Genomic DNA, 15004 nt, shown 5'->3' on the forward strand with positions numbered 1-15004 from the left:
GTTTTCCCAGCACCATTTATTGAAGAGGCTTTGTTTTCTCCACTGTATGTTTTTGGCTTTTTTGTCAAAAATTATCTGCCCATATAAATATGGGTTTACTTCTGGACTCTTGATTCTGTTCCACTGGTCCATGTGTCTGTTTTGCTGCCAATACCATGCTGTTTTGATGACTGTTGCTTTGTAGTATAATTTGAAGTCGGATAGAGTGATGCCTCCAGCTTTGTTCTTTTTCCTCAGGGTGTCTTTGGCAATTTGGGATATTTCATGCTTCCATACAAATCTGATGGTTTTTTATTCTATTTCTTTAAAAAATGCCGATGGGATTTTGATGGGCATTGCATTAAATCTGTATAATGTTTTAGGTAATGTGGTCATTTTAACTATGTTGATTCTTCCGATTCAAGAACATGGAATATCTTTTCATTTCTTTATCTTTTCATCTTCTTCAATTTCTTTTAATAAGGTCTTGTAGTTTTCATTATATAGGTCCTTCACATGTTTCGTTAAATTTATTCTTAGGTATTTTATTCTTTTCATTGCAATTGCAAAAGAAATTATTTTTTCCACTTCTTTTTCTGACACTTTGTTATTAGAGGATAGGAATGCTATGCATTTTTGAACGTTGATTTTGTATCCAGAAACTTTACTGTATTTGCTTATTATTTCTAATAGTGTTCTAGTGGAGTCTTCAGGGTTTTCTATATAGAGAATCATGTCATCTGCAAATAGTGACAGTTTAACTTCTTTGTTTCCTATTTGGATGCCTTTTATATCTTTCTCTTGCTTGATTGCAATGGCTAGGACCTGCAATGTTATATTGAATAACAGTGGTGATAGTGGAAAGCCTTGCCTTGTTCCTGATCTTAGAAGGAAGGTTTATAGTTTTTCAACATTAAGTATAATGTTGGCTGAAGGTTTGTCATATATGATCTTTATTGTGTTTAGGTACTTTCCTTCTGTACCTATTTTGTTAAATGTTTTGATCATAAATGGATGTTGTGTCTTGTCAAAGGCTTTTTCTACATCTATTGATATAATCAAATGATTCTTTTTTAAAATTTGTTTGTGTGGTGTATCACATTAATTGATTTGGATATGTTGAACCATCCCTGTGCCTCTGGAATGAAGCCCATTTGATTGAGATATATAATCTTTTTAATATGTTGCAGTATTCGGTTCTCTAGTATCTATTTAGGATTTTTGCATCTGTGTTCATGAGAGATATTAGTCTGAAGTTTTCTTTTTTCGTGTTATCTTTACCAAGTTTTGGTATCAGGGTAATATTGGCCTCAAAATGAGTTGGGTCTAACAAGTATATTGACATAAGTAATATAAAAAGTACTAAGAATATTGTTTCTTCTTCAATATCTATACCCATATTATCAAATATAAAGAAAATAAGTTACTAATTTTATATCTAGCTTTAATTGGTTGTATTCAATAATTTGAGATGAAATACAAAGCATTAAAAAAATTTTAAAACTTGAGTTCTATTACAGGATGCTGGAATCAGAATAAAAAGATTAGTAGATTAAACATAAGGAAGATATCAAATGGGTTAGTATTTTGAAAAGAGGACGTGAGAGGGGTCAACTTTAAGAAATCATCAATGCTACACATCGGCACCTCAGGTACTCAGGACAAAGGAGAGCTTTATGTCTCATCTCTGTTTCTTTTTAATGCCCCTTTACTCATAGAATAATACACTGTGTTTTTAAAATACCTAAGTTATACCCTATGGAAGAAACTCTTGGGGGTGAGGGTGAACTTTGGTATTTCTGGAACAGAATTAAAACCCTAGTTGCAAATCCTTATATAGAATGGCTAGTGTCTTAGGGCAATAGCAGGAATTACTGAAGTAATAGAAAACATGCTCTCCAAGAGTAGACAGGCGATGAAGTACCAAGAGGTTTTATAGCCTTGCTTACAGTCTAGGGGAAGAATTTGAATGTTAGGAGTAGAAGGATGGAAATGAAACACATTTCTGCCTCCGGTGTGCAGAACTGATCTTTCTTTTATGCCTAGAAAAATGCTTAGAGAATAAAGTTGAAAATAGTATATACATATAAACACTTTTAAAATGGCATATTTATAATATTAAACTCTATAGATGTGGATGCATGGTAATGTCTAAAACATGGAAAATAACATACTATTTCAAGAGAAAGCAAATGAAAACCAAACCAATATGTGAAGATCTAAGAAATACTGTTATACTCTGCATTTTATAGAAAGAGCTCACCAAGAAAATGACTTTGGCCTTAGAGGAGAAGCTTCATTTGCATGTAAAGAACTATAGGATCATACTTGTATAAGTAAACACATTTCATTTGGCGACTGCATAATTTTTTTGAATTGATTCTTTTATTTATTTTCTGAAAATGATTATTTATATTTTTCTACTTTTATCGAAATGGTTAATTAGCATATTTCCATCTTTATTTAAACTATATATTAAATATGACAGAAAAACACAAATGAGATTAATTCAAATAATGAATATATATTTATAAAATTGTATTCTTAATATACATATATAATTTGTAGTGAAGAAAAATATTACTATTAAAAAATGTAAAGAACAAACAAAAGGTTATGATAACTATGCCATTAATCTTATTTTAAAATATGTCTTTAAATTAAAAAATCCAATGACTTCTTGGACTCTGTGGATATTATTAAAAATATGAAGATTATTTGAAAATATATATATTCAAAATAACAGCTTTCTACATGATTTTTATCTGTTCAAAAAGTAATGAGAAAAGGGGATAGAGTAGAATATAATTGTGTGAAAATGTTAAGGAGGAAGTAATTGCAAGGATCTACCATAATAATTTACTGTCAGAATTAAAAAATAACTTTTTTTTTAAGTAAAGTCTAAGGTAATCATGGACCCAGAATGGGAAAGATGGGTTGCGGTGGATGAATTAATAACAGAAAGAACTCTGTATTTAAAAACCTGAAGACAACAAAGGTCATGGCACATTCAGAAACCTGAAATAAGTTCACTATGTCTGGTAACTCTTCAATTTAACAAAACATTAGGGCGATTCTCTAGTGGATATAGAGCAGGTAATTACAACTGATCTCTGGTCATGACTTGTGTTATGTAACTACAGATCTGTTAAATAAAGATTAGTAAATCTAATCTTAAATTGCCTATCAAACAGTTTAAGAAACTTAAGGGCAAGGTAATGATATCTGGGCATTATTCTAATTAGATGCAAATATTTTTATAGATACAGTGTGAATAAGAAAAATAAGAGTTAAATAAGAAATAGACCATCATACTTTGTTTCTGCTGAATCAATTACAACTCCGAAAGATATTATATAGCAACATTTTCCAAATAACATTAGTTTGCTTTTCAAAGTGCTTAGTACCCTAAAAAAATAATAAGATCTTGCTGTAACACTTCACAATTTAATAGAATTCACATAATACTGTTTAATTATTCATGTATTCATTAATTTAAGAAATAGTTACTGAGAACAAACCTTAAGTCATAATCTGTAAACAAATGAAATACTTGTCTCTATTAATAATCATGAAAATATAAGTTAAAGTGACAATTATTTACCAGTCACACCACCAGGTTTCTAAAATATATATTTTTTAAGTTCTGAAAATATAAAGTGTTGGTGAGGATGTGTTGTAATGGGAACACCATGGGAGTGTAACTATTACCATCACTGAAAAAACATTTCACATCACCTTGTAAATTAGTAAATGTGCACAATCCAAAAATTCTACTCCTCAGTGTATAGTTATACTAGATGTGTTTTTAGCAGCAAAAACCAAAAAGTAAAAATAACCAAGCAAGCAAAAGCTAGATCCTTTAATACTAGAATAAATGAATAATGACTGATATTTTTATAAAACTATGTGACAATGAATATGAATTAACTGCAGCCAATTTATCAGATGGATGAGTCTCAAACTCAAATTTGGGAAAAAAATAAGAGAAAGTATATAGAGTTTGATTTTATTCATGTAAAGTTCAAAAGTAAGCTAGACTAAATAAGTTGCTTAGAAATACATTCATATGTAATAAAACCATTGTGAACGATGAGGCATTGATTACTGTTAAATCTTATCTTGGTTTTAATAGCCAAATTAAAATACCCTTTGTCCATGATCCTCCTCTATAATATGGCTTTCTATTTTAGTTGTGCAAGATTATTTATCTATTTGTCTGTGATTCCTTTTATATTGCTACCATCTCAAAGACATAGATCATGTCTTTAATTTTTACAACTAATTTTTAAGTAACAAATGTATATAATTTTCAACATAAAATTATATAACATTAGAAATATTTCCAAACCTCTACTTTCAAATTACTTTCACCAAGTAGCGAATATATATATTTTAAAAGCTTTACTTTTAGGCTCATTGATAAAACTTTATTTTGAAGAAATAGAGTGTTTATTTAAAAAAAAAAAAAAAAAAGAACTACATCCGAGCTTGCCACAGCAGATCAGATTGCACAGTTGTTGTTTTGAACCTTGTATTGCAGCTAAAAGCTTTTTCTAGGAGTAGAAGTGCCAGTTCTACTGTTACCTAGTTGTTTGCTTATGTTTCTATTACTAATGTTATCTTTGTTCTGAATGTTTATAGAAATCTTTTAAAGCCACTTCTCCCTCTTGTTAGAATTAGTTTAATTAAAGCTAGATAATATTACCTGTAAATTCACTTAGCTGGCCACATGTAAATTCTACTGTATACCTAAAAGCAAACAACTCTTGAGGATCTCAGTGACACCTTACTCTTCCCTCAGAGCACCTCACCTACATGAGCACTCATGAACATTGGACAAAAGGACTACAAGAGGTCAACATTATCTGTGTTTATTAGATATTAGAAATGCTTAGTTTCTGTTTTACTTTTTAGCTTAAAATATGTAACAATATTTTTCATGCAGGACACAGATAATTTTGTGGCTTGCATACCCCACTTTTGATCTCTGAGGTAATCTAGTGATTGCCAGAGGAGGACAGGGGGATAAAAAATCACCAGAGAAACTTATTCACAATCACATACATCAGTTCCAGGTTGGGGACCATGGTATTGGATCCCAGTGGTCTTTTACTGTGATATAAAGGAAAAGAAAATTCTAACTGAGTGAGCATAAATGTGAAGACCGTGGGAGTGTAACTATTACCATCACTGAAAAACCATTTCACATCACCTTGTAAAGTAGTAAATGTGCACAATCCAGAAATTCTGGCTGTCCAGAATTGAAGACTATAAACAACCATGATTTCACAAACAAGACATTTCTTTTCTGTTTCTTTAACTTCATTTTTCCTTCCCTCACTTCTTAAATCATAGACATAAAAAAAAAATGTAACATCAGGCTATAATTTCAACACATGAGAAGAAACATCCATAAAAAAAGAGATGGAATGTATAACAAGAGAAAAATGAAAGTGATACATTATGGAATTATGAATTTCATTTTTTATGAACTTTTTATTATTACTTTGAAGCCAGGCTGCCTGAGATCTTATCCTCTCTATTGCTTAATTTTTCAAGGCTTCTGTTTTATCACCTCTAAAATGAGTGAGTTGACCTAGTTGATCTCTAAGATTCTTTACAATATTAATAATATATAAGGTGTTTGTGTCTGAAAAATTTAGCGAGCAAATAAAATTTTCATTTGAAACAAATATTAGTAAGAAATCTTTTAGCTTTCTTTCTCAAAGTTCAATTGACTTTGCATTTATCGAGCTTTTTCAATGAGTCAAAAGCTTTGCTAGGAGCCTTATTATTTTGTTCAAATCTTTATAACAACCTTCAAGGAAAGAATTACAATTTCTATTTTATGATAAGTAAACATTTTTTTTCAGCTAATAAATGACTGAGCCAGGATTTGAATGCAGGTATATCAGATCTCAATGTCTACATTCTCTCCAAAATATGAGATTGTTGAGGCTAGTTCTTGAATGGTCTTATGAAATAGAGTATGGAAAAAAATGTATTGTGTTACTTTACCTTGGGTTTAGAGGGGGGAAGTAATGAGAAGAGGCAAGAAAGGATAATGATTTTTGTTATCGTACAATATACTTTTATATTACTGGAAGAAATGGAAGATAGTTCTTTCTCAAACTGGATGATAATAAGTAATGTAAAATATTTCCTACAGGTGTAACTTTTATTCCTGAATCTTTAAAAAACTATTGTGTATGTGTGTGTACACCATCATATGTATTTATTTTTGAATCTGTAATTCTACGTAGGTGGTAACAAATCTGTTATATATTTCATGCTCAATTAAAAAGAAATCTTAAAAGATTTCCATGTATTATGGGTAGATCGACATCTATCCCCTATTTAATTAGATCCACCTGATTATGTTAAATGTATTCTGGCTCCTGTTAAAAATTTTTTTTTCTAAATTTACATGAAGAGGAACCTTGTTAAAAATGAATTGTCAGCAAGAAACAGGAGAAATTTAAACAAAGAAACTGCAAGAATGGGTCAGCAGAGAAATATCTCAAACCTGAATGCTAGACTGAACAAAATAATAACCCTTCCCCTTCACTTCTCTAATGCACGCCAAAATACAAATGCAACTTGAAACCAATCTTTTTTGTAGGCTTCAGGAGTTTTGTTAATTTTTCCTTCCTGTTACTCTTCATTTTGGAGCATCTTTCAGCTTCTGGGATCTGACTAGAGCAAGGAGGGGAAATACTAAAATACTATGGGGAAGGCATATTCTTGTAGTAATTTAGACATGATTTGAGGATTCTTCCTGCTGTTAACGGGCCTTAACATGAACTTGTGAAGTTCACTAAAAATTTCTGTAGCTAAATAAACTCAGCGTTGCTGAGCCATGCTCATAACCTCAGTCTAATGTGTTTGTCATTCCTGAATTGCCTTTTTTTTTTTTCATTTTTAATTTACCATGCATGGCCTGCCTGGACTACAGCTAATTAGAATAGACATGGGAAATAATTCAATGCAACTATCCTGCAAAGGAGGCTATGAAGGAGATGCTGACCAATATGTCTGCCAACTCTGATCAACTGGAACCTTTTTTTTCTCATTTGTGAAAAGAACAGGATACTATCTGCAAAGAGACCAGTGGTAAATGAGATTTTTCCATTTCAACAAATCTTCTCCAACACTTAGTGTTATCAGAATTTACATTTTTTAAAGTTTTTGTAGGTGTGAAGTCTTTTATTGTATCTATTATTTCTTAGAAATTTGTAGGAGTTCTTGATATACTTTGCATACTAATCTTTCTCAGTGATATGTGCTACAAATATTATTTCTCAATCTGAAATTTATATGAGATAGTTTCTATACTATAAGATTTTGTCTTTCTGAAAATTTTGTTAAAACTTACCCCAAACTATCTGACATTCAATTTCAAAAGCTACACAGTAATCCAATATATATATGACAGAGTGGATCTAGAAGTAAATACAATAACATTGGCTATCCATATTGAAGAGAATAAAATTTTATCCATATTCTATAACAAATAAATTCCACATGAATCGAAAATATAAATATGAAAGAAATCTTCAAAACTTTTAGAAATAATTATAAGAAAAGAGGTTTATATTAAGATGGGGAAGAATTTCTTTAAAATGACATGAAAACACAAACATTAGAATTTTTCTTTTGGAGACTCTTTGGAGAACATCTTGACAAAATATGGGAAAATTCAAACATGCTCAAACCCTAGAGTTCATCTCTAGTCACATAGTGAAGAGATCTTTTGACTTTGTACACAAAGTGACTTATACAACATACATTGCATCAGTGGTTATAAAAATTTAGAAACAATCTATATGCGCATCAATTTGAGAATAGATAAATTACATTATTTTCATAAAAGGAAATGCTATATAGCAATGAAAACAAATTTCTGACTACATGAATCATGAAAAGGTATGGATTGCTCTTAAAGAAATGGGTGGGCCCCAGCATTTGATTGCCCCGATTTGTGGCCTGTGTTATGGACAGGAAGCCACTGTCAGGACAGAATATGGAGAGACAGAATGGTTTCTTTTAGACAAAAGTGTCAGACAGAGGCACATTTTATCTCATTATTTGTTTACACTGTATCAGAACATTCCATATGAAAAACTGGGCTAGACTCAGAGGATAGAGAAGAGAAAATGGTGGAAGAAAAATAATAACTTAAGATATGCAGTTGACACCATCTTACTGGAAGAAAGTAGAAATGATTTGAAATAACTTCTGATGAAACTGAAAGAAGAAAGTGCCCAAGCCTGCATTTGAATATCAAGAAGATAAAAATCATGATTGCAAAAGAAATAAACAACTTTAACATAGGCAATGAAGACATTGAACTTGTTAAAGATTTTGCTGGCTTTGGTTCAGTCATCAATTCAAATGGAGACGGCAGCCAAGAAATCGAGAGGAGACTGAGATGTGAAAGGACAGCAATGGAACAATCAGGGAAGATCACTGGGAGCAAAGACGTGTCATCAGAGACCAAGGCTAAGATCATCAACCCCCTTGTATTACCAATTACTATTGTATAAACGCAAAAGTTGGACAATGAAGAAGGCTGTAGGAGAAAAATAGATTCATTTGAAATATGGTATTAGAGGAAAGCTTTAAGGATATCTCAGACCACCAGAAAGATGAACAAGTGGGTCCTGGAGGAGATTAATCCTGAAACATCGCTGGAGAAAAAACTGAGAAAACTGAAGCTGTCCTATTTTGGGTATCTCTTGAGAAAGCAGGGTTCTATGGAAAAGCCTATAATGCTAAGAAAAAATAGAAGGCAGCAGGAAAAGAGGAAGATCAACTATGAGGTGGATTGACTTCGTAAAAGAAGCTATAGGCGTGAGTCTACAAGAGCTGAGCAGGGCTGTTGAGAACAAGACATTGTGACATCACTCATTTATAGGGTTACCAGGACTCAGAGCCGACTCAGTGGTGTGTAACATGTACCAAATAAAAATTTGCACAAAATTATAGAAAGGCATATCTTAACCTTTTTCTTTCGAGATCTACTCAATTACCTGTTTTCTGCATTCTGCATACCAAGATTGCTGAAGATAAATTCACATTTCATCAAAATTATTTTTTGCGAAAGTGGAAAAAGAGGGACACTATACACTTTTATTTTTTAAGATGTATTAGCAAACTCAGAATTAAAAAAAAACTGTAATGTATTGTATTTTAGCTGCTTAGTAATATCTTAGATATAATTGAGTGAAGTCTTTGAAAAATTTTAATAATATACTTTAGAACTTAAAACACTTCCATAATTGTTATCCTATCCTATGTGAAATTCACATATATTAATATGAAACTATACTAGTTCCTATAATATTTTAGAGCCTCCTGAAAAGAAACATTACACATATAATGTTAATTAAATATGTATTATTTTAAGTTTTCTTGGGAGAAACTGTTAGTTATTCCATGTGACTTCACCTAGGCTTCTTTTATTCTAAGTTTATTTTTACATCTGAAGATTTTATAATACTTATATCTATTTCTGATTTTTGGTGGTTGAAGTATTTTCTCTGATCCATTAAACTAATATTTACCCTTGTCTCATGGAGGTTTGGGCATCTCCACAGGGCTTAAAGAGTATTTCTCTTTTATATCTTTGCTTTCACTACTGACCACTGTAAATTTATCACAGTGTTAAAACTGGATATCGAGATGTTAAAGGGACATTTTCACTGAAACAAGTCATTTGATCCCTTAAATTTGATGTTGATATTGAACCAATCCAAGGACAAAGATTCAAGGACCTGGTCATAAATAGTATCAAAGGGAAAGGGAGTGGTGCTCTTGTTCTTTAGTTGAGTCTAATTTTGCCTCTTTATTTCTGAGCTCAGTATCCATCTCACAAGTCCCATTTCTGTGCTTTTTGCCTCCTCCTGCATCACAAACTGGCAAGGTCCTTAATGGGAGGGTATTAGGGAAATGATGGTGCCCAGGTTGCTTGAGACCAGTTAAGGATCTATTTCCTTCTATTTCATATGTTAATAGAGACTGTATTATATTGTTGATATTATGTGTTGTCCTTTTGGGACCTATTTGAATAATTTATTTAAAAATGTCTTTCATAGAAATAATCATACTTTGCATTTTATTCTGTATTTCTTCAGAGGCACTAGAGTGTGCTCATCAGAATAAAAACTAGCAAATACTAACATGCTAAATAACAATGTCGATGCCCTTTGACTTGTGAGAAGAGCTGTACCTAATTTCTTTGACTGGCTTTTGCTGAGTGGTAATTGTTAGGGAAACATCTGGTTACTGTCACATATTTTAGTATCTCATCTCATTGCGTGACATTTTGTTCTGTGACATTTAGTTCCCACTTAGGACTTGGAATTGGAAACCTAAAATTAAGGTTTTTTTTCATCATAATAATAGGGAATTGTCCTGGATAATGATGTTTAAGGTTCCCAGGAATTTCAACATAGCACATTGGAAAAAAATAATAGGAAATTGTTATCAGTGAGTTATATTTTTTATATATATATATATATTATATATATATATAGTGCAAATACTTAGGTCTCAAACTGTTTTGAGGGAATACTTTGAAACTTTTTTTTAGTTTTGAGAATATTTTCCTTTGCATTTTAGACTCATGGTAAATTGAAATGAACTCTCTTGCAGTGAAGTTCGTATATCTACACATCTCTCATTTACCCTACATATTGACTTTTTTCCTGTAAGGAAACGTTTAGGAATATTCCTTTTGAAATATCTTAATATACTTTTTTAATCTTTAGGTTTTCTATAACAGAACTGTGTCTGTCTAGGTTTTTTCATAAAATAAAGAGAAAGATTTTAGATAATTATCATTTTGCCTCTGCCTAATTTGGGCATTTAGCTTAATCCCATTGTTTTTAGTTTACAACCTGGAGCTAGATTGGTGAACCCATTCTTATTTTCCTATGCTTTTGGTACTCACTAATCTAGTCCTAAAAATTGCTGTTTCCTTCATCATTTTTTTAAAATGATGGTTTTTTCCCACAGGTTTCTCCAGTGGACTTACTAAACTCATGGGCTATTTAAGATAAAACTGAGGCAACCATCATTCAGAAAAAGGGGTAACTTGTTTGCTACAGTTTTGTCAAATTGTCCCCACCCAAAAAACAGACCACACATACATGATGTTTTAGATCTAGTTCCAGAGGAAATGGACTCCATGATAAAGATTTGCATGTAGGAAGTTTATTGGAGAGTGCTCTTGGGATACCTGTGAGGGATGAAGGAAGCAGGGTTAGATAGGAGGAAAACAGTTAGTCTGAGATGAAGTCATAACAAATGTCCCAAATGATCCTATAGGAGATGACCTCATTGAATTATTCCCAATTGTGCAAGGGGCAAGGCTTTTATACATAATATTGAGTGGTCACTGAATGTAGATGCCACAGTGGGGCATGCAACATGCCTTCAGCAACTGGGGAATGAGTACCTAGGTCCTGAAAAGATGATCTGGGCAATGTGCAACCCATTTACTATGCAGGATTTTAAAAGTTGAATTACTTTCTTGGAAACAAAGATGTAGGCACATTTTTCTTATTTCTCAATATATTTACAAAAGTATTAAGAATTTAACAGAAGGTATGTGGCTACACAGTGCAGAATATGCAAGACAGCTTTGTCCATTTCTTGTGCCCTTTCTTCCCTGTGCGTATGACAGTTACCATTTTCACATTTTATGAAAGTGATGCTTTGTATGAATTGGTTGAAAAAATGAATAATTGCCAAACCTTTCATTTCAAGGGACTATTTTAAACATCAGTTCATGTTGATTCTTAAACAAAACTTTCCACAGACAATGTCACCTCCATATCTGAGGTAAGAAAGCTGTGTCTGTACTTAGATTCTTTCTACATTACCTCTGCCTCCTTCACTCTGATGCTTCAGAAATGCATCTTTTCAAGGGGAAAAACTGTGGATTAGAATCAAAGTACCTCCTTATGAGCTGACCCAGAGCCCAGTAATCTACAGTGCTGAGAAGAAGCATGGTTTTAATATACAATGATGGTCTAGTTAGTGGTCAAAAAAAGGTTTTTTTTTGGAGAAAAAAGAAATGACATTTAAGTGAAACCTGAGTCTATGGCCATGCCACCCTGAATAAGCCTGATTCTGTCTGATCTTGGAAGCTACACAGAGTTAGGCCTGGTTAGTACTTGGATGGGAGACCACCTAGGAAGACCAGGTGCTGTAGGTGTAAAATATAACAAATAAGGATTGTAAGCTGACAAGGTCCTTGCAATCTGTGAGGTCAACCAAGGGTTGCCTAAATAAATAAATAAACAAACAAACAAACAAACCTGAAACTCCTGTCATAAAATAATCTTGAGAGAATGTGGAGATTTTGATGATGACCCAGTCATCATTGTCACATTGGGACACTTTAAAATAGATTTTCACAATTGACCAGAAAAAAAGGCAGAAAGTTAACATGTATTGAGCACTTATTACTTGCTAGTTATGATACAAAACAATTAATAAGATGATAATATTCAATCCTAACTACTGTCCCAAGTGTTAGGCATGTTATTCAAGTTTTATGGTCAGTCTTTTTATTTTAACTGATATAACTTTTTAAAGTTTATGCTATTAGAAAGTAGTAGAGCCAGGATTAAAAATGATCTTTCTGATTGAAAAATATAGGCTATTCTTTGGGAAAAAAAAAGTCCATAAAGAGAAATATATCATTAAAATGAAATACCTTCATTATTCTTAGATTATATTTCTGAAAAATTGAAAAATATTAGGCTATAAATGGTATGGTTCTATTTTTTGTTTGTTTGTTTGTTTTTGGTAGAGTGCCCATATAATGGAGAGGAGAATGATTTTCGGAGTCAGGACACCTGTATTCACTACCTAGCATTGAGCTGGGAAAGAAAATGAACCCTAATTTCATTATTTATAAAATTAGGGTATTAAAATAGAATGATAGAGACCATTCAGAAAATTTGATTTGCTGCATTTGATATGAGACAGATCTTGAACATATTTTCCGGTGACAGAACTATGTGCGTCCCAGAACCAATCTGTGATATTTTGAATGTTGAGTGTTCCTATGCAGCATAGATTTAGCATGGGGTTTTCACAGAGTAATTTTATTTCTGTAGCAGAGATCTATTTTGTTGAAGGTCTGCTGGATCCTTGCTTATTTAACTACTAGTTGTACAAAAGAAGATGGAAGTTGATGAGATGGTAAAGAATAGAGGTTAAAATATCGAGCACCAAAGGAATCCTGGATATTATTGGCTTTGCCAGTAAATAATCAGAGGAAGAATAAACAAATTAGGAGATGAGTTTGGCAAATATGTGTATATTTACAAAAGATTCTTACAGTTTTTTGTGTTTTTTTTTTTGTAATGAATTTACTAAAGTTTTGGGAGAAGAGAACCCTTATTATCCACCCATCTGTGGTTTCACACAGTAGGACCATGGGAATCAATTCAGTAATGTATTTGGATTAAAAAATTTGTTCTGCAATTCTATTAGGAAAATTAAGACCAAAAAGATGGAAACTAGGATTGTAGATTAGTGTGAATCTTGTGTAAACAGATTCAACTCATAACAAGCCCTATGTTTAAATTTTGTTTTATTTTTTTCCTCACTAGTAGGAATAAATAAATGATTAGAAATCATAAATTTTATCACTGTAGAATATTTATATACATGGAGAGAAACATGTTAAAAAAACATTGAAAGAAGACTAATAATAATTCCAGATACCCAATATTAATTCAACAATCTCTATTAACATTATTGTGGTGTCTTTACTCATTTGAACTAGCTCAAGTAAATATTGGTTGAAATGAAGTTTATCTTTTCCTTATGAATCTAATAAGGAAATAGCTTTAACATAGCTATTTAATATCACCTGTAGTTAAAAATAAGGAGAAAGAAGAACTGTTGTACTTGAAATATGCTAATTTGACTGTTTCTTAGGAGATCTTGGAGGATGGTGTGTAGAACTCTTTTAGGGTAAGATAATGAGGAATAATTGCTGATAGTCACTTAAAATTACTATTTAAAAAATGTTATTTAGTTTTTTTTTTCCTGCATGAAAGTAAGGTCACATTGTAAAATGTACTTTACATCCTGTATTCAATTTATCAGGAAAACAAATAAGATATTGCCTTTATCTTTACTTATAAGCGATGTCATATTCAGTATTTCTCTTTTGTTTTCCTCAGTAGGAAAGCTCCCCCCAAAACAAATATATTCTTATATCATCTTTACGGATATTGCCTTAAATACCATTGGTGTCTGTACATATTGATTATGTCATTGGAAAAAAAAAGGCTATTGAAAAGTCTAGTGTTTAACTACCAGATGTGAAAATATTTTTAATGTTGAATTGAATTGATAAGTGACCCCTAACCTGAATGCTTCTTTTAACCATAAAAAGCAACCTTTTTTAATTTATAATACCTCATGAAACACCAATTTTAATTTAGTCCTCTTGAGAGACCTGAGAATATTTGCATTGTCAGCAGCTTAAATTGATCACAGAAATGATAACTAAATAATTTAGAAAACTGTAAGATTATTTAGGCACTTAAGATGTATATAAGGTAATTAAAACCAAACTTTAGGAGGGGCATGGCCTTACTGTACTTGGTTATTCTGCAGCTGAGGTCACTGCCTAAATTGTACGAGGGCATATGTTCAATTTTCAGTTGTAATGAGGAACATGAGATGTTTTGATTCTTCATTTGCTGCACTCATCTCTAGAAGATGCAATTGCCTATGTTAAAAAATGAACATCTCTTGTGGAGGATAATAAAAATATGTAAGATAATACATGCCACATGAATATATGGTTGGCATGTGGCTTTTCTCTTTGAGTGTGGAATTGTCCTTAGCTGCTATCATGGAGCAGCCACATGGAAATGTTCATTATTAGCCACTTAGGAATGAGATCAGTTCCTTTGATCTCATTAGTTTTATCATGATTATTTTATTTTAACTAATATATGATTTTTATAAATGTGTTTTTAGTAGA

The 15004-nt window shown here is 31.9% G+C and overlaps 1 pseudogene; it reads left to right on the plus strand.

The window, feature by feature from the left end:
• Positions 1 to 12086: 12086 nt before the first annotated feature.
• LOC112480253 lies at positions 12087 to 12205 on the plus strand (annotated as a pseudogene).
• Positions 12206 to 15004: the final 2799 nt, after the last annotated feature.

This window comes from Pteropus alecto, unplaced genomic scaffold (assembly GCF_000325575.1).
Source record: "Pteropus alecto unplaced genomic scaffold, ASM32557v1 scaffold73, whole genome shotgun sequence".
Taxonomy (NCBI): domain Eukaryota; kingdom Metazoa; phylum Chordata; class Mammalia; order Chiroptera; family Pteropodidae; genus Pteropus; species Pteropus alecto.